Source organism: Lissotriton vulgaris, chromosome 6 (assembly GCF_964263255.1).
Source record: "Lissotriton vulgaris chromosome 6, aLisVul1.2, whole genome shotgun sequence".
NCBI lineage: Eukaryota > Metazoa > Chordata > Amphibia > Caudata > Salamandridae > Lissotriton > Lissotriton vulgaris.
Window position 1 is genome coordinate 1,688,423,249 of NC_141694.1, and position 20,543 is coordinate 1,688,443,791.

General features: G+C 45.7%; 1 protein-coding gene across 1 annotated transcript in view; it reads left to right on the forward strand.

Moving 5' to 3' along the window:
• CENPF (centromere protein F) overlaps positions 1-20,543 on the forward strand; it is a 476,866-nt gene that overhangs the window by 365,289 nt on the left and 91,034 nt on the right. The gene's annotated exons all lie outside the window — the stretch shown is intronic.

A 20,543-nucleotide genomic window follows, 5' to 3' on the forward strand; every position in this document is an offset into this window, starting at 1 on the left:
CACGTTAAACAATTTAATTTTGGGTGATGGCATTCATGTTAAAATTGAATTTCGACTGTCTTGGGCACTGTAGGTGGTTCATAAAACATGAGTTCAAGATAAGATAGCAAAACCTTCACAAGTAGGATAAAACCAAATGGATTATCTGATGGGCTATTGCCATCAGGTAATCCATTGGGTTTTAATCTCTTTTAGGGGCTGACAGAGCACTAAAACTGATCCATATATGTGAATAGTGTAAGCACAGCACCAGTTTAGATTTCACATCAAATAGTACTTGTTTAGGTTTTCTGCTCGCTCCTAGCAATAGGTCAGCTGATGGGAACAGTGGTAATAAACGCACAGTGTGTGAGGTGAGAAGCAGTGCATGACTGATGAGGCGCAAGTTATAGTTGGCTCATTAAAGTGTAGCTGGTGATTTTTTCCCCCCCAAACATTAGTTTTTATATTTTTACAAAGTCTAACTATAACTTCACTTTAACCTTCATTTTCTTTCTGTTACTTTTTTTTTTTAATGTTAAGTAAGATTTGATTACCACACACAAAATATATCTCCCTATCACAAGGACTTTCTTGAATACGATGATCCAATGTCGATAGTGGAATAGAGCAAGGCTCTCTTATAAATGATCTACTTTAAATGTTTCACATTGGGAAAATTATATCTCAAAACAATGAACAACTTGTCCATGCTTATTAATCCAAAACAACATTAAGACTGTTGGGACCCACTTCCAATATTTTTTCCATTATACAGAAACGCCATTGTACTGCAGAAAATACATTTTAAGGACTTTTTCGACTATCATTTGTCATGTCCCTCTGTGTAGTGTGTTTTCCCCAAAACCAAGATACTGCCTAAAGATGTGGTATGCAATTTGTTTTCATTATTCAATTTTCACAAGCTTTATTAGTCCCAAGCAGATACTTGAAATTATGTGGCAATCAAAAATAATGCCTTCCTTAAAAGTTTTTTGTACTTCAAAGGAGGAATTTTCTCAAGAGTTTGTCAAGTGCACATATTTCATTATCCCACATTGGATCTTTATTATATTCATATGATTGAATCTTTCTCCTTTGACAAGGTGAGAGTCTCACTGTAACCTTACAATAACTGTAGAAAGAAAGCCCATTATACCTAATTGAAAATCACCCAAACTTCATCCACTTAGATGAGATTACCCTGTGCTTTACCCCTGACCCCCCCCCCCGTTGCCATTTCACCTCCAATTTCTAAAACGTTGTATGGAAAGGAAGTTCCAGATCTTTGCTTTTTCTCTGACGGGTAAATGGATAAGTCTCTAATTCAAATCAAATCCTTGACTTTTAGCGTTTCCTTGGGTTGTTAGAGTGGAGTTCTTCCACCACTACCTCTGGATTAGACGAATTAACTAAACTTTTATGTGGAAAGATAGGTGAAATGGATCTTAGATATGTGATTTGTAGAAAAATGATAGTATTCACTGATGATCCACACAAAATGTGCATTTACGGTCTGTACCCAGATCATAGCACAAAGGATTGAAAGTTATGCAGAATTTTTAACTATGCATTGAAGGGATAGCTGCCATGCAGCCATGTATAGGAGTAGAGACACTGTCACACAGCACTACTGCCTGCATGCAGTCGCAGACAGCTAAACAGTTGGGGACAGAGACTTTGTGCCGCAGATTTCTCACCTTTAGAATCTCCCATAGGCGGCAGACTGGATCCAGAAACTTGTCAGAAGTAATTCCAAGGGCAACCAGGTAGCGCCATGTGTCTTTGCACTGATGCTGTTTTGCTCCGGAAATGGTGAGCAGGGCCAACGGATGTCAAGTGGCTGACATCGGTACCTTTCTTTCCGAAGTTCTCTCTGTGTCTCAGAGACATTTCCTCTAAAAGAAAATACAAGTGTGCAAGCAATGTTGTCTTACAAAACGACCGGTTTCAAGTATGTCTGTTACTGATCACCACCAGGTCTTTCTGTGTTGTCTGGTTGCGGGCCTTGACTCCAAGGCCTGATGCGACTATGCACTGACGAATCCGAAGGCTATCGGGGACCGTGAGTTGAAGTTGTATGTTGCAAAGCACAAATAGACTACTCTACAGAAAAGCTCCAAGTCGCAGTCCACGTCCATAGTTCGGTCCCTTTCTACCTTGCATAGTCTTCAGAGCTGGTCAAGAAGTCCATCATCGTTGCAGTTGGAAATCTTCAGGTAAGTCTAAAAAGAAGCACCTGGAATCCAAGCAGGATTATGCTCCTCACTCCACTCATTCGCCTGAGCAGGTGTGGGGGGAGGAGCGCCACACTTCTCTTTCTCGTAACTGGATGAAATCCGAGCCGATAAGTAATTTGTTCTGGCACAACCCGAGTTTCTGCAGCCATCAGCCACTTCACAATGGATGGACAAATTCTGTGCAGCCATGCTCTTGCCCCTTGGTTCCTTGCCGACTCCCACTAGCAGGCGTCTTTGGGCTCCAAGAAGTCGAGAGGCCTTCCATCTGGAGTACCGCTGGTGGGTTCGCCCCCAAAGCTAGTTGGACCCTCCAAGCCCATCTTTACTCTAAATCCAAATTAGACCATGCTTCCTGCGCCACGACGTACGCTGGTCTTAGACTCTTTGACACCAATAGTGACTACATCAGTGTCGCAGTAGGAGGTCACAATTTTTCTCTCTGACATTGATCATACCTCGATTTAAGTTTCGTCCGATTCCACCCAAAGCACCTGTTCTCTCATTTGGATACCCCCACAAGGGAAACAACACACTGTGACCTTCCCTTTTTGGGACAAGCTCGAACAAGGACTATGACCCCGTGATGAGTTCGTTCAACCCTACTAGGGTTTGGTCTCACCCCCAGGATCTGCCACATAGGAAACTCAATCATATGCCATGGTGATGCATAGGTTGACTCAAGTACTTGTAGTCCATCTCCACACTATGGAGGTTAAGACCAATGACTTGCAAAAACAATGAGGTGAAAGATGGAATGCTCAAATTAATCTATTTGTTTGTTTTCCGGTTGAGGGAGGAATTGGCTTGGTGGTTCGGGCTGGACTGTTCCCATGAGGAGCAGGGCCAAGACTGATTTGCATATGGCTGGGTCTTAACTGAGGTGGCATGATGAGCAAGCAACAATGGGTTGGAATGCTAGCCCAAGCTATTGCCAGGCTTATTGCAAGCATCCTTCTGTGTGTTTCATGTATCACCCTACGTGGCATGGGTGTGTTCAGACAGCATGGATATGTCCAAACGTTGCTCCTTTGTCACTAGAACCAAGCTGCACCTCGCTGATGAGCCCATAATTTGGGCGAAACCGGTCCTGGGTTGTTTGTGTTCCGGTTCAAGGGAGACTTGGCTAGGTTGTTCGGAGGACTGTTCCTATGAGGAGCAGGGTCACAACTGATTTGCATATGGCTGGATCCAAACTGAGATGGAATGGCGAAGCAAAAGAACGATTGGTTGGAGTGCTACCCGAAGCTATTGCTAGCAGTTAGACTTATTGCCAGCAGCCTCCGGTCACCTTTTGCATGTTTCCTAAGACCAGTGCCTTAACATAAGATCTCCAACTGGGGCAAACTTCTTCCGAGCCACTTCTTCCATTTAACGAGCCACTTTCGGATACCCTATTGGGGGCTTGGACCAAATCTTGTGCTGGCCTCCCCAATCAGTCAGCTAAATGTCAGGTGATGTTGCGTTGCTGCAGGCGAACCTGCTTTTCTCTCGCAGCACCCTTCATCTTAGAGCCTAGTAGTGCAAGCTCCCACACGCTAATCTAATCCCTACTCATTTCCTACTACTCACCCAACAGAGAATTCAAGGAGGTAGAAACATTTGCCAAACTTGTATTTTCTTCCAGATATGCTTTAGGACTTAACAGAATAGTTCTTTTCACACAGGTTACAGTGTACATTGGTATGACTCTGAAGTCTGTACCCCAAAGGGAACAGGAGCTGCGCCCTAAGGCCGTCTTTCCCATAGTAGTATAATGGAGTGTCACTACAGTCAAACAGTAAAACACACTGACTATCCCTTATATGTGCACACCCACATTATAAAGCCTATTCCAAGTTGCTTACCAATTCTGCACAGCCCCTTTGGTGCCAGTCTACCTGTGCGCAGTTCCTAGGCTGCGCATGCCAGGAGTCTCCACGCGCAGCCCTCTCATTTGTGCACATATGTTCCAATGTAACCAGCCAAGTGCCCCTTACCCTGGATACGTCGGATTGCTCTTCTCTTAAAAGGCAGACACTGGTGGTAAACATGCAAAGTTCATTTTACCATGAGTTTACATTGGGTGAATCACAGGTTACGAGGTTCTCCCACTGTAAAAATTAGGTGATCAAAAAGCGAAAAATCCAGACAGATAAGATGGTCAGAACCACCTTATAACATCGCTCGACTGATTCAAAGACGTTGTGATGTGGCCAAGTTAAAGATTTGTTATGGCATGGACATCACTTATTCCATGAGGTGAACCATAGACACCAGCATTGCCATTTGGTGCTATGTGTGGCTGCAATAAACTGAGTTCTCGTACGATGTCCAGTCTTTGCTTATGGACATGCCCTTAGAGACATGCCTGTTCGTGGACAAGGCTGATTCTGCTCTTAGGCATTTTAAGGAGAGCATGGCTATTGCTCGCTCTCTGGGCCTTTTTCGCCCCTCCTTGCCAAGGTGCCCTGAACCGCCACAATGTCCAATTTCCGCAAGGAACCTTGCCCCACCTGCCAAATTTCTGTAGCATGCATTTCCACAGCACAGCCACCTACCCGTTGTGAGGCAGAATCCACTGATTCTACCCGGAGCCACAGGCAATAACTTCAGACAAGTGGGTTCTACAGATCGTCCTCAGGAGTTACTCCTTATATTCCTTGCTTCCCTGCTCTCCCCAGCAACTGATGGAGGACCATCTCTCTATTTTGCAGCTGTAACTACAAGATTTTTGGGCCAAAGGGGCTATCAAGGGGGTACCTGTGCCAGAAGTAAGTAGTAGTTGTAAATCCTGCTACTTTCTGGTACTCAAGAAACATGGAGCCCCACAACCTAATTTAGACGTGCACCCCCACAACGCCTTCCCCCGGAAGGAGAGATTCAAAATGCTCACCTTAGTCTAGGTCTTGTCTGCCCTTGACCCTGGCGAGTGGATAGTGGCATTGGACCTGCAGGACTCCAATTTCCATGTACCCGTCCTGCTGGCACACTAGTGCAATCTGCGGATTGTGGTGGGTCAGGAGCATTTTCAGTTTATGGTGCCCCCCTTTGGTTTCACCAATGCCCCTCAAGTGTTAACAAAAATGATAGCATTCGTGGCAGCTCACATTGGGAGGTCGGTGCCAGTCTTTCTCTGCCTTGATAACTAGCTGTTGAAGGAAGGTTCGTAAAAGGCAGGCGCCAGTCACCTTCCTCCTTTGACCATTAGGGTTCACTATCAATGTACCAAAGCCACACCTGACGTCTTCTCAGATGCTGTATTTTATCTGAGCCATTCGGGACATGGCCCGGTTTCGTGCCTTTCTCCCTTGACAGATCAGATAGTCCAGGGCAGTCAGGCTATGATCCCAATCTTTCAGCCTCTTTCCTGGATTTCAGTGAGGTCGACTCTGAGGATGCTCAGGCTTAGGACCTCCTGCATCCTGCTGGTCGAGAATGCCAGGTGGTATATGCGGGCTGTGCAGTGGAATGTAAATTCCCAGCCAGCCCAACATTAAGGGGACCTATCTGTCAACATTCAGATTTCAGAGGAGTCTGCAAAAGATTTGCAGTGGTGGTTGCTGAACCGCAATTAGGTCAGTGGCAGACCCCCTCTCCATTCCCCTCCCTGAGCTGACAGTAGTGACTGGTGTGTCACTTCTGGGTTGCGGCGGCCACATGGAAATGGTGAATATTTTAGTCCTCTGGTTACCATGAGTCTGGGATCCATATTTACCTGCTGGATCTGAAGGCCATTGGCTTGGTGTTGAAAGCCTTCTGCCCTCCATGACTGAGAGCTGAAGTGGCATGATGGCCAAAAAATAATGGATTGGGATTCAGCACGAGCGATTGTCAATCGCTGAGATTAATTCAAGCATTCATCCATCAATTTTTTTTTGATGCCCTAAGTGTGTGACGGGTATACTCTGACGTAGGTCCTGTGCTCACTGAGCCACTTGAATCAGGCTATACCAGGCTGACAAGTCCACAATATGAGCGTAACCGGTCCTGGGTTGCTTCTATTCCAGTTCAGGGAGGACCTAGCCTGGCAGTTCGGGCTGGGCTGTTCTCTTTGGCCAGGGTCAAGCCTGTTTTGAATGTAGCTGGGTCCAAACTGAAGTGGCATGGTGGGTGCAAAACGGTGGATTGGGATGTGGGGCGAGTGGGTGCCAATGGCTGAGATTAATTCAAGCATTCCATCCATCACTTTGTTTTTTTGTGCCCTCCATGAAAAGGAGACAGGTGCAGGTGCTCACAGACCACAGCACCACACTGTGGTGCAGCAGCAAGCAGGGTGGTGTGGTGGGTCAGACCCTGTGCCTAGAGGCCTTGTACCTCTGGAAATGGCTGGACTGCCAGGGAGTTTTTCCTGGAGGTGAACCACTGGTTAGATCCTTGAATGCCAGGGTGAATGAGCTCAGCTGTCGATGCCTAGCAGATCACAAATGGCAGTTGCACCCGGTGGTGGTAGCGCACGATCTCTTCGAGCGAATGGGGAGAACCATGGCTAGATCTGTTTGCCTCCACGAGAACCTGCAATGTCAGCACTTCTGCACGTTGGAGTTTCCAAGACCTCTATTGCTTGGAGGTGCATTCCGCCTCTAGTGGCTTGAGCATCAGTCCTCAGATGAGGCTGTCACTTTCAGGAGGACCTGCTGCCACAGCAACAGCAGGGTTCCCCACTCGTTTTTTCTCAGTCTCCAATTTCATGCTTGGAGAATGAGGGGTGACAACTGACCACCGCTGACCTTCCTCTGGAGGTGGTTGATGTCATTTTGGCAGCCAGGCGTCACTCGACGAAAACTGTAGAGGACGGTCGTTGGGACAAATGTTTGGTTTTGTGCAGCACACTCTAGATTGACTCCCTGCAGGCTAAGTCATCTGACGTTCCACTATTTTGTTTTGTCTCTCAAAGCAACGTCAAGGTGATGATGGACAAAGCGCTGAAACCTTTCAGACACCCCCAGTTACAGATCTGGATTGAATCCATCATCTTCTTTAGTTCACTTCGCCACCCCCGTTCTGACCCAGCCAATCAGTCTTGACCCTGTTCCTCATGGGAAGAGTGAAGCCCAAACTGACAAACCAGGTCTTCCCTCGACCAGAAACAAGCATCCTGGGATCGGGTTCGGGGTAACCCCCCTCATCATTCAGGCTAGCCCCCCTCATCATTCAGGCTAGCTTGAATCCAGTGGCAAAGTGAGCAAGAGGCCCACGACTTGGAATGGATTTAGGCCGAGATCTCCGTACTGGGCTGAATACATGACATTGGTCTGCATTCTGTCCATCAATTGCTCTTTTTGTATTTGTCACCCCAAATGGGACTGGTATGGTTGTGTGCTCTCCATGCCACTGAAGTCAAGCTACCCTGGCTGATGAGGGGTGATACCCTGAAACCTGTCCCAGGATGCTCGTTTCCAGTCCAGGGAGGAACTGGCCTGGCAGTTCGGCTGGACTGTTCCCATGGGGAATAGGGTCAAGACTGATTTGCATACGGCTGGGTCTACACTGTAATGGCACGGGGAGCAAAAAAATGATGGATTTAGGCGCAGATCTCTGTACTAGGGTGAATGCATGACATTGTTCAGAATTCTGTCCATCAATTGGTCTTTTTGCTTTTGTTTTCTGCCACCCAGTAACAATTTGTTGTGGGTTTGATTAAAGGTAATCTTTTTCTTTTTTGCAAAAACTCTTTATTGGTATTTAGTAGCACAGCGTACAGTAACAGCAAATAGTAAAATTACACTTTTTAGTAGAGGCACATTACAGAATTACGTTTACTCCATCTGCAGAATTGAAAAAAAATCCAATGTCACTATGCAGGGCACCTCAGCTGAAGAAAGGTGGACCTAGACTTCATCCCATGGTTCATGGTGTGGTCTAGCAACTGTACAGTTTGGCAGACAAATATTCAATAATGGACAGGCGATCACCACACACTGCAGGGGTGGGTAACAACTGCAGGTTCACCAGAAGGGCCCCAGGAAATCCGAACCACACCCTATGCGGGCTATGCTCGGCAAAAGAGTGGTTTCCGTCGCTTAGCTTCATGCACTCCATGAATGCAAAAAGGGTTCCCATACCAAGGCATAAACGTCCATTTGAACATTCCTCTTATGGATGGTTATATGTGATTTTTTTGCCTGCTCGGAAAGCCAATCAACCCAATAGGAGCAGTCGACTTCCTTCAGTGGCAGAGGACACAGTGCTTAGCAGTAGCCAATACTGTCGCCAACCACTGTTTTCCATTCTTTCCGGGCATATCACAGCTGTACATGTCGGGCAGAAGAGCCATAAAAAATCAATAGGAGTGGAAGATTTCTTAGGAAAGAAAGGAAGGGGCAACACTAAAATTGTTGTGAGACCCTCAGCAGTGCTGTACTGCCATAGGTATATTTTCTGCTGGAGTACTTAGGCACTGATCGTCACATCATTGGGTCTCTCCTCCACCAGGAGGGGAGGGATTGTCTCTGGAGTCAGAGACTGTGTGGGATCCACCATGTGAGGAAAAATGTTTAAAAATATCTCCTACCGTCAAGAATATACAATTTATTTAGAAAAATGAATGAAGGTAGTGGTATGATTAAAAGATTCGAAGATGTGGATAGAGCGATATTAGAAGTCTCTCACATCTATCTCTGGATGAGCCAGGCCAACATATTTTAGCCGGCTTTGCGCCCTGTGGGTCGATGGCTTTCGTCAGGACCAAAAGTCTATATTGTTGGATACCTTCTTGAAATCAAATGGGACATTTTCCCTTGGATTTTTGAAGTTTTTCTCTTAATGATATGGGACTCTTTGTCCTTTCCTAAAAGGAGGTATAAGAAAATATATTGTAAATAGGTTGTCGTTCGGGTGCTTTCCCATTTCCTCCAAAACAATGAATGGACCCAATGTCTTATATTTATGTGTACTTTTCATTTCATTTTTCTATATCATTGGGGTTGTTAGCATTTGTGAGCAATATTAATCGCTGCCCAGGGGATCTGTACGTAAACGGATACTTCTAGGTGTTTGCTAGTCAAAGTCTCCTTATTTTTTGGTTCAAACAGCTTATACTTTGCTGATCTCCAGATGTCACATGTTCCGTTTAAAAGGTTAAAAAATTGTAGTTCAACATTTTCAAGGTGTTTAATGTCGAGGATATTGTTAACATAAGAAACTTAGGAAGTCTGTAAAAGAAGAGCCATTTAATTTGTTTGTCGATCTCTTGTTTAAAGCTTATTCTTCCCATGTTATAAATGGAGGAAATCTATTGTTGCGCTTTTTATTTTGATAAAACATAGAACATAGTGTCTGTGTAAATACCTACGGTGTACCTTAAGATATGTTCTCAAAGAGCTCCATAGGTCTGGATGGAGGCGAGATGTTAGCATTCCGTTTCCGGAGAAAGGTATAGGGTGGAAAAAAGGGGGAGAAAGTTAGGAGGTGGAAGGGGTCTGAAACTATTACAAGTTTTATGATGATGCTTAAAATGCCCCTACGATTGAGATAGCCCCCTTACCATAGTTTTTTTGTTCTCACTCTTAAACACGTCCTTTCCAGCCTGCATCTTTCAGCGAGTGGAGGACGCTCTCAGGTTTCGAAGCGGCGTTCCCCATCATGTGTTTTTAATTTTTTTGTGAGGAAGATAGGGAGTAGTCTTGTATTTGTTCCCCTGGGGGACTAGATGTGATGTGATCCTGTCTTCATCAAAAAATAGCAGTCCCTGGGGTATAATTGATCCAAGGGGTACCAATGTTTTTTTTAATTTAAATGTAACATCATAGTTATATTGTTTTTCTGAGTGGTAACTAGGTTCTGAGATTTAATCAAACCTTTGGATCTTTTATCAAGATGTGGGTACTTTTATGAATGTTTAAAGGTAGATACAATGTTGTTGCTTCTACAGTTTCTTTCTGCATTTGCATCTACCTGCTCTAGGGTTTCCAATATCAACCATTTCAAATCCTCAATTGAATGTTTTGCAGTGACGGTGATTGCTCACTTTTGTTGTCGCTCTGTTGCACCTTATATTGCTACTGTCCTCACAGATGCGCATCGTGCCTTTTCTGCATGTCATGTCTACATACCTTAGACCGATATGGCAGGTGATCATGTATATGCCATGTGATGTATTGCAATTTGTCTGCCTCTTCAAAGTCCACGTGTAATTCGGGTTCAGATTTAACACTTGTGGTTGTTGTTAAGGGGCAAACCGAACAGATGCTGCATGGATAGTGTCCAATTATTGGAAGAGGAAGTCCTAGTATTGTTGAGATTGTTTCCTGTCTGATGGCTTTCCTTTTAGGTCGAGTATGAATCCGATGATCCTGAAGATGTTTTTGTCTTTTGTGGGAAAAGCGTGATATAGGCCAATTCAGCCTACCCAAATTTACAATTCTACAGTTCTTTCGTACCAGATTCTTCAAGAGGTTAGATGATGCATTAAAGGTTGTCACACATGTCATTGTTTCTTGTTACCGGGGTTTATCTCGGTTTTGCAGAAGAGCCAGCCTGGCCGAGGGAGCCATCCAGACCACTTCCGGCTCACCAAGAACGGCACACACTAATAGCAGCAGTAGCAAACAACTAACAATTGGCAGGCCAGTTGAAGGAAACATGAGAGTTGTGTTTAGGGCGAAGGAGACAGGAGCGAAGAGTAGGGAGGCCGCCATGCCAACGCCTAGCTGATTTGCCTGCTCCGGGTCTTGTGTGCGGCTTCAAGAGGGCTTGAGGGGCCCGAGCTGCTATGGTTACTGCTGTGACACTTCAGAAACTTTGGTGCCGCAGTTTTGAAGACTCGAAGGTTAGTTCTGCACCGCTTAGAGCCTCGTAGCCTGCCGGCTTGCCGGTGTGCAGAGGTTGTTGCCACCACCGGTTTGTGCTGTCAAGTGCTGTTTTCTCCCTGCCTGTGTTTGCCATTGGCAGGCACGCGCTTGTGCAAGCTGCTCTGTGCCCCCTTAAGCTCCTTGCTCATCCTCTTGCTGCTTTTAAGTTGCATGTCTCTGTCCTCCTTTGCTCTACCTTCGATGCTCCTGCACATTGTGTCACCAGCTGCAGTAGCCCTGCTTGGTTCCCCCTGACAGGCCTCTCTCACCCACCAAGACAAGTTATCTAGGATCCAAGGTTGGCTCTGTGGTGAACTCAGTGGGCCAACAGGGCATGGCGGCTAAGGCGCAAGGCTGCCGGTAGCCTGGCATTACTGCTCAGTGAGTTAGAGCCTAATCAAACACCTGGCCTTCCTGGAGATTCGCCGATCCCATGGAAGGTAGCAAAGCGCACAGACCTGCTGACCTCCATTGTAATCAAATAACCGCTATCACCTTGGTGCACAATATGAAAACCCACCACCGATGATACCAACTTAAACAACCAACTCAACCATGACCATTTGCTTCCTTCACCACAGCCGTTGCCTCTGATAAGGTGTGTATCTTGGAGCCAACATTACAACTAGACAAATCATTAACAATCTCTGGTGAAACAGTCTCTCCAGTGAAGATCTGAGGCGGCAAACCATGGACCCTGAGACGCAGTACAACATTCCCCCTGCTACTACAATTAGAGAGGAAATTAACCCTTTCATTAAAAGTGTGGAGGAGCTGCTCTTCCTTTTAAATTCAAATGTTGACAACGACTCTGGGGAAGAGGTGGTGGGTGAGTCACTGCTGTGTTTGGAGCCCTGTGACCCACCTAAAGGGGTAGTTGCAGTGAATGCTACTTTGGTCTGAGCTGCACTGTTTGCCGGGAAAATAATACTTTTAGAAACTGTTTGATTAAGGCTCAACTTCTCACTGGAGGGACCTGGTTGGACATCCAGACAACGATTCTATCAGGGGATATGAAAACACATAGGATAATGACTCTGTAAGCCTAATTCAACTGCCAACTATGAGTCAGCGCTACACTCTGCCCTACAACACAGACCACATGGCTATCTCACCATACAACTCGAAACTGCTAATTGAGTTGGAGGGCCTTACTGCTATTCAGCCTTCCACGAGCACATTATATAATCAAGATATAACCGACTTATCTTTTAAACGGCAATCACAGGTTCAAACTGCCGAGGTTGATGACTTCGCTCCACCTTTTTAAACAGTTCTGAGTTCTATGGGGGCCATCAGTTTCACCCTAACTAAAATTGCCAACACAATGAACCAGTCAGCCTCTTTTTGAAGAACAAGTGCTTCATTTATAGATCATCAGCTGTGAGTTATCCTGACTAAAACAATTCTTCAAACCAGCTAAACTACACTATACACTCTTATGGTACTTACATTTCCAGTCTAGTACGTCTATCCGTAATACAATTGTTGCTTACCGAACATCAGCTACCAATTTCTGACTTAAACACTTCGAGAATGGAACATCGATTAACTCCAAATCATCAGAAAATTAAGTAAAGCACTCCACTCCTGCAGTGTCAAACCAGGGAAAAGCCTGAACTTTCAACTAAAAAACTATGTTGCAGTCAGCATGCCAGTTTCTTATAACTATCTCAGGCAGTCCTCCTGTCCTCCTGTCCCTCTGGCTTATGTTGCTTTGACAAACTCCTGTCACCAGGCAATGACAAGAGGCCAAGCACAAAATTTCCAACTATTCTGTCACCTGGAAATCCAGCGGACACGTGCGATAAAATCCTAAAGAGGAGGATTCTAGCTCGTTTCAACAATATGAGTAAACTGTGCCTAAACAAGAAGGAAATTAAATAAAAATCAGTCACAAGCCCCAAGGAAGCTGCCAAGCACTCTTGAACCATCTGAAACTGGAAGAAGAAAGGTTTTTCCAATCTTTAATATAATGCAACCTAGCAGTACCAAGTGCTCTAAAATTCGACCTAATGCAGTAAGTCTGGATGTCCAACCAGGTCCCTCCAGTGAGAAGTTGAGCTTTAACCAAATAGTTTGTAAACGCCCCTGCAAACAGTGCAGCTCAGACCAAAGTAGCATTCACTGCAACTACCCCTTTAGATGGGTCTCAGGGCTCCATTTTCTGCATTGACTCACCCACCACCTCTTCCCCAGCTAGGTTTGACGGTGGCACATAGAGAAAGATGATACCTCAGCCAGACAGCTCAGCTTCAGACTCAGTTAAAACTATTGAGAGGGACTAGGCCTGTTTTTAATACTTTAATACTACCTGTGGCCAGTGTAGAAGAAAGGGTGTGCAGGGTTCAGACAGAGCAACCTAAATTCCCTGACATGTGCTTCAACAAGAATACCGTAGCTAGGATTCTCTCCCGAGTCTCAAGAGTGAAAGCCTTTCACTTCATGAATATGGTACTACATGTGCACAGGACCTGTAAATTAAATGCTACTAGTATGCTTGCAGCACTGATTGTGCCATCCACTTAAGTAGCCTTTTTAAAATTTCTCAGGCCTGCCACTGCAGTCTGTGTGTGTGCAGTTTTAAACTACCATTTCAACCTGCCAAAATAAACATTTTGTCAGGCTTAAACCTTCCTTTTTAATATATATAAGTTACCCCTACGGTAGGCCCTAAACCAGCACATAGGACAGGGTGCAGTGTATTTAAAATGTTGGACATGTACTTTTAACTTTTACATGTCTTGATAGTGAAAAACATTTAAATTTGTTTTTCACTGCTGCAAGACCTCCCTCTCCCATAGGACAATATTATGGTACACTATTATATTTTATACATGCTAACTTTCAATTGGAAGCAAGTGGAAATGTTGAGTTTGGGGTCTTAATTCTAATTTAAAACCCTCTTTAATGGTAAAGTCAGATTTTAAGTCACAATTCTGAAATTGCCACTATTAGAAAGTTGGCGCTTTCTTTTCCTAACCATTTGGCACCTGCAGCCTGTTTTCTGGGTCACATTACTAGGTGTAGCTGGCGGTTTTGCAGCGTGAATCTTTCTGGATTCACTATGCTGTGCATTATTCCGCCTTCTAATGGTTGGGCCCAGAATTGAAGACTTTTTCTCTCTTTTTTTTTTTTTGTGACCCTGGTGGGCGTTGACATACCGCATGTGGTGTCCTTTGTGACGTTGACGCGCTTCCTCCAGAAGCTCCCACCTTTACCCAGCCATCTTCAGATTTTTTTTTTCCGCCGTTGGGTCTGGATTGTTGCCGAAGAGTTCCAGAGTTTTTGGAAAAGGAATAGACGGAAATTGAGAAAATCAACGAAATCAAAGGTTTTTTATCACACCCGACTACAAGTCAGGTAACCGGGACTACGAAGGCGAAGAATTTCTCAGGGCACCTCGATGTTTACCTGAGATTACGCAGGAATGAACAAAACTCCCTTTAAGTTTTGCACTAATTGCCACCACAAATACGCCCAGAAGGACCATCATCCAGTCTGCAACCTCTGCATGCCGCTCAACCACACAGGGAGGACTGCAACGCGTGCTCAGCGTTCACATCCAAGACCCTCAGAGTAAGGGAGAGGCAGAGAAGGGCGAACTACACCCTGCAGGGGCAGGGGCCACCTCCATCGCTCCGAGACTTGGGCCTCGCCAGTGGGGAGGAGGACAACATCGCCGATAAGCCTGGCAGACGCGTTTTGTGCAACTTGAAGCCTGTTCAGGGAAGCTGTGCTGATATTCAAATACAAGACGGGAATAGTCAAGCCAGGAGGTGACTAGTGCAATGATGGTGGGTCGATGCAGTGCTGCTGGAATATATGGGAGCACCTTTCTGAGAATTTTCAAAATATAGGAGCAAGTGCTGACAGTGCGGCTGACCTGAGAATCGAATGTCAGGCACACGTCAAAAATAACCCCCAGGTTTTTGACTGCCTTAACTGGAGCAGGACGGGGACTGCAATCTACCGGCCACCAGGCATTCAACCAGATTGAGGTATGTGAACCAAAAACTAGGACCTCAGTTGTCTCTGTATCCATCTGATAATGCTGGCCATACATTGGTTAAATTTCCCTGCTACCGACTGCAGATCATGGGAGATAGAAACAATGATCTGCATGTCGTCAGGGTAGGAAATCACCTGGAACCCAAAGGATCTAACCAGGTTGGCCAGCGGGATCACATACACGTTAAAAGGGGTAGGGCTCAGAGATGAGCCCTGGAGAACGCCACAAGGTAGGCTGAATGCCTTAGATCTAAAACCCTCACAGCTAACAATATTAGTTCTCTCTGTCAGGAAGGAGTGGAGGATCTGCAAGTCCTTAGCTGAAATTCCCACCTCTTGCAGACTTTGGACCATTGTCTTTAAACCATCCGAGTAGAGTAGACTGTGTCAAAAGCAGCCAACAGACTGAGCATAATCAGCACTACTGAGCCACCCTTGTAGACCTGCATGCAGATGTGATCAGTGGTAGCAATAAGGGCGGTCTCGGTGCTGTGGTTGGTCAACTCAGTGTTGATGAACTTCTCTAGGATTTTTACGGGGAGGGACAAGTGAGATGGGGTAAAGATTTTTCAATTCAGAGGGGTCAGCATTGGGTTTCTTAAGTAGAGGTGTAACAATTGCCTCTTTTCAAGTGTCCAGATAGCAGCTGGATCGGAGGATGTTGTTAAACACCATTCATAGAAAATCTGCAATCGGGTTGGGGACCATCTTGAGAGTGAGGGGCGTGCAGGGGTCAGAGGGAGAGCCAGACTTAAGGCCCCTGAGAAGAACCAGAATTTGTTGAACAGTGGTCTGGGGAAAAGTTGCAAGAGTAGCAGGGGCACTCCCCGTCACTTGGTTCTGAACAACCTCCTCAACCTCTGGTTCTTCCATTTCAGTATGGTCAAGCTCTCGAAAGATTTTAATGACCTAGTCCTCGAAATAGGCAGCTATTCTGTCGGAGAGTTCTTGAGAAGGGGGCAACAATTGTGTCCCGGAAGATTCAAAGAGCTCCTTGATTACCTTGAAGAGCATGCTAGAACAATTGTCTGCAGCGAGGATCTTACTGGTAAGGAAATTAGATTTAGCTTGAAAGATGGCGAGTTTATACTTCTGTAGCAGAACTCTCTGCTTGGTTTTCTCCCTAATACAAGGGTCCAGCCACCATCTACGTTCCTGTCTGCGATGCTCCCTTCTAAGTGATCTGAGTTCATCAGAAAACCAAGGTGATGCCAGTTTGGCTCTCAACAATATCTAGGGCTTGAGTAATCCAGTTGTGAAAGCCCTCTGCCGTAGGGGGGAAGGGCTATGCCTCCCAGCCACAGCTGAGGACAGAGAAGCCTCCCATTTGGGGGCTGAAAGCTTGATCAATCCCCTGCAGCGGATATGCCTTGGGGTGATACTTTCCTCCGCAATAGTGGGGAGATCCCGGCAGACCTTGAACATAATCAACAAATTATCTACCCAGCTAAGAGGCTGTAAATCTTCAATCATTAAGTTGCAGTGATTGGTGAAAATGCTGTCTCATTGATGGCCGGCGATTAGGGTGGGTGTTTGAACAAGTTGGTCAAAACCCAGGGATGACATAAGTTCAAGGAGGGGCCGTGAGTCATCGTCCTGTTCCTTCTCAAGGTGGTAGTTAAAGTCCCCGAGAACGGTGGTATAAGAAGTAGTGACTATTGGCTCCAGAATTTTGAACCATGACTCCAAAATCCCAGGTCAAGGGTGCGGTGTACTGTACACTAGCAGGCCAGAGAAACTGTGACTTTTGGACAACATAATCCTAAAAGAATCAGCTTCCACCAGTAAAGCAAAGTCCCTTTCCACCATGGTCAGGGTGCATTTAGGAGAGTAACGGGCCACCAGAGCAAGACCACCCCCTTTACTCCGTGCGGTCACATCTGAGGATAGTATATAGTGCATATGCAAGAAGTCTGAAAATAATGATTTGATGTAAGCCGCCATGCCCGTAATAGTGGAATCAGAGGCAGTTTAGCACTCATGGCAGTGACCTCTTTGAGGATAGTCTTTTAGTAATTTTGGTCATTGTGTTGAGTGTGACAGGTGTGTGAGCAGTGCCTCCTGATAGTGCTTCTGCGAGGGACAATTGACTGGTTGCTTTTGAACCCAACTTGGAAGACAGATTAAGAAAACTACTGGTGGGCTAACCAGCACTAGGGGTGCCCATTTGCACAGTACTGCCCTAGGTGTTCACAGGTAAAGGTGAGAGTCTCAAGCACTAGGGACCGCAAATAAGGTGAGTCCATCAATCGCCCACCACAAGCAAATGCAGTGACCTTCAGCCCGCTGGTGCGACGGTCTTCTGCAAGGCAGGGACTAACCTCCACATGCACCCTGTAGGAAGCTGGCTCTGTATATACTATACCAAAGTGAGGTTTAGTGTGCACAGAGTCCAGTGGAACCACAAAGGTAGGCAGAGGTGAAAGTAGATAGTACCTTACTCTCTATTTGTGGTAGTGTGGTCGAGCAGTAAGGCTGCATCAGAGTGTAGTGTTAAGCGTTTGTTGTACACACTCAATCAGTACATTATATCACACACTCGAACACTGAACTATAGACCAATTGGTTTTGTATAAAAATATTCTTTGAGTTATTTTATTTCCTAGGACCAAGCAAGCCTGGCACAGCTAAGTGATCAGTACTTTGCAGTAATAATACAGTTTGTAAACAGTTTGGATTGCAATTGTACATATACTTTGGTTTGATTACAGTAGAACTGCTAGTAATGCAATGCTTTGAAATATTGTACAACTACTTTGTATTGACATTTTAGTTGAATGTCAAGTAGATTACTTTACAGATTACTATTCTTACACAGTGCAGTTTACCAGGATACTACACTGGGACATTTCCTGTAAACAGGTAAGTAAAATCGTTTTGGCTATTTTGTTACAGTTTTAGAAACTTTTATAGATTTTCCAACTCCACACTTAGCAAGGCGTTGCGGACTATGTACTTTTCTACGCTTCAGGATGGCGGAGTACATGAAGAAGGCCAGTAAAAACCTTGAGGCAATTCAAGAATTGCAAAAAGCTTGGTTTGACCAAAAGGCTGTACTGACTGTTTATCAGCAAGGACAGAAAGCCCCAGCAGCCCTTCAAGACAAGTAGAATGGACCCCATACTATTCCTGAGCAAAAGGGAGAGGTCACCTTATTGATGGAACCTTGGAACTCCATGGATCCTCCATAGGGTGCTCCATGTAAACAGGTTCAAACCCTATGTGGACAGGCCAGACATGGGCTTGCTCATGGCTACTGGTGAGGGACAGGAGGAAGAGAGTGACACACTCCCTGACCTCCTCTCACAGAACCCTGATGAGGACTCAGTTCATGGTGTAGCTTTGGTAGGCAGATTCACTGAGCAACAGCAGATTGATTGCAGGAAGGTTCTCCATCAATATAGGCATATGCTTTCTCCGACTCCTAGTCAGACCATCTGGTGTACCCCTGAAGTGGACACAGGTGAGAGCCTACCTGTTAAAAATACAATTTACAGGTATTGACCATGTCAGAGATTGTATCAGGACTGAGGTTCAAAAGATGCTGGAATTGGGAGTGATTGAACCCTCAGCTAGCCCTTGGATAGTCCAATGGTCCTTAACCCAAACCTCATACCCAGGGCGGTAACAGACATGAGGTTTTGTGTGGCCCACAGGGGGCTCAATTCAGTCACTAGGGCTGATGCTCACCCTATTCCTAGGGCAGATGAACTCATTGCGAGAATCAAGAGGGAGAGAGAGGACCAGAAAGCTAGTCCAGATCCCCGGTTTATATGTATGGATATCAAAAAGAGACTAGCTAGAGATTGGGTTAATCTGACATTAACATTATTAAGTACATAGCGACTCAGTATCGTTTTGCCAAGTGGCAGTGGCACCTGTTGGGTGTCATTAGAAAGCCCTCACCCACCAACCTAGTTGGTGGCATGCTTCATCATCGGGCCCACCCAGTGACACCTAGCGTGTCCCGGGTGTGCTTCGACGCCTGATTACAGCGGAGCAGGTATGTCACTGTGTGTGCGGTGTTGGGTGTTTAGGTATGTGAAGTTAAAACGGCTTGGAGGATGGTCCCTGGGGTAAGAATACTTTATTAAAAGGGCCTCCGTCAGCGGTTAAAAATAAGGCTGTGGGACGTTAGAGGCGGGTTACGACCTCCTACGTCCTTAGAGTGTCAACATGTTTCAGCCAGTGCCTTATATTAATCTGGCTTTCTTCAGGACAGTAAAATATGTGTGGGTTAAAATAGGGGTTGTGTAGTGTAGTCTATTTGTCTACACGCCCTAAAGTGTATCTAACTGTGAGAGGGGGGGAACCGGTTCTGCGAAGGAGGCACAACAGGTCCCACGCTGATGCTGGCCAGAAATCCTGGCCACACTTTGCCACTTCAATAACCTTGGAGCCAAAACAAGCCTTGAAAGCGTGATCTTGAGAAGGGAATCCCCCCCTCTCACAGTTAGATACACTTTAGGGCGTGTAGACACATAGACTACACTACACAACCCCTATTTTAACCCACACATATTTTACTGTCCTGAAGAAAGCCAGATTAATATAAGGCACTGGCTGAAACATGTTGACACTCTAAGGACGTAGGAGGTCGTAACCCGCCTCTAACGTCCCACAGCCTTATTTTTAACCGCTGACGGAGGCCCTTTTAATAAAGTATTCTTACCCCAGGGACCATCCGCCAAGCCGTTTTAACTTCACATACCTAAACACCCAACACCGCACACACAGTGACATACCTGCTCCGCTGTAATCAGGCGTCGAAGCACACCCGGGACACGCTAGGTGTCACTGGGTGGGCCCGATGATGAAGCATGCCACCAACTAGGTTGGTGGGTGAGGGCTTTCTAATGACACCCAACAGGTGCCACTGCCACTTGGCAAAACGATACTGAGTCGCTATGTACTTAATAATGTTAATGTCAGATTAACCCAATCTCTAGCTAGTCTCTTTTTGATATCCATACAGATGAACTCATTGACACTTTGGCCTCAGCCAAGTTCTTGAGCACATTTGACCCCCCTTCTGGATATTGACAAATCAGACTAGCTGAGGGTGCCAAACCTAAAACCGCATTTTCAACCCCTAGTGGGAATTATCAATTTATTGTAATGCCCTTTGGTTTGAAAAATGCCCCTGTCCCATTCCAAAAGCTGGTGTACAAAGTCTTTACAGGCCTGGAAACCTATAGTGCAGCATATTCTGATGATGTAGCTGTCTTTAGCTCCGACTGGGAGGATCACCTGGTCCACCTGAAGAATGTTTTGGAGGCTCTGCAGAAAGCAGAGCCTCCAAAACCAGGGCCACCAAGTGCCAGACAGGGCAGAGTAAGGTTCTGTACCTGGGCCACCTTGTGGGTGGAGGCCAGGTTGAACCATTGCAGAGCAAAATCCAGACCATCATGGACTGGGTTGCTCCCACTACCCAGACACAGGTCAGAGCTTTCTTGGGCCTGACTGGGTACTACAGAAGATCTGTGAAGGTATATGGGTCTACAGTGAAAAGATCTTACTTCAAAAAGAATGCCCAAGAAAGTTC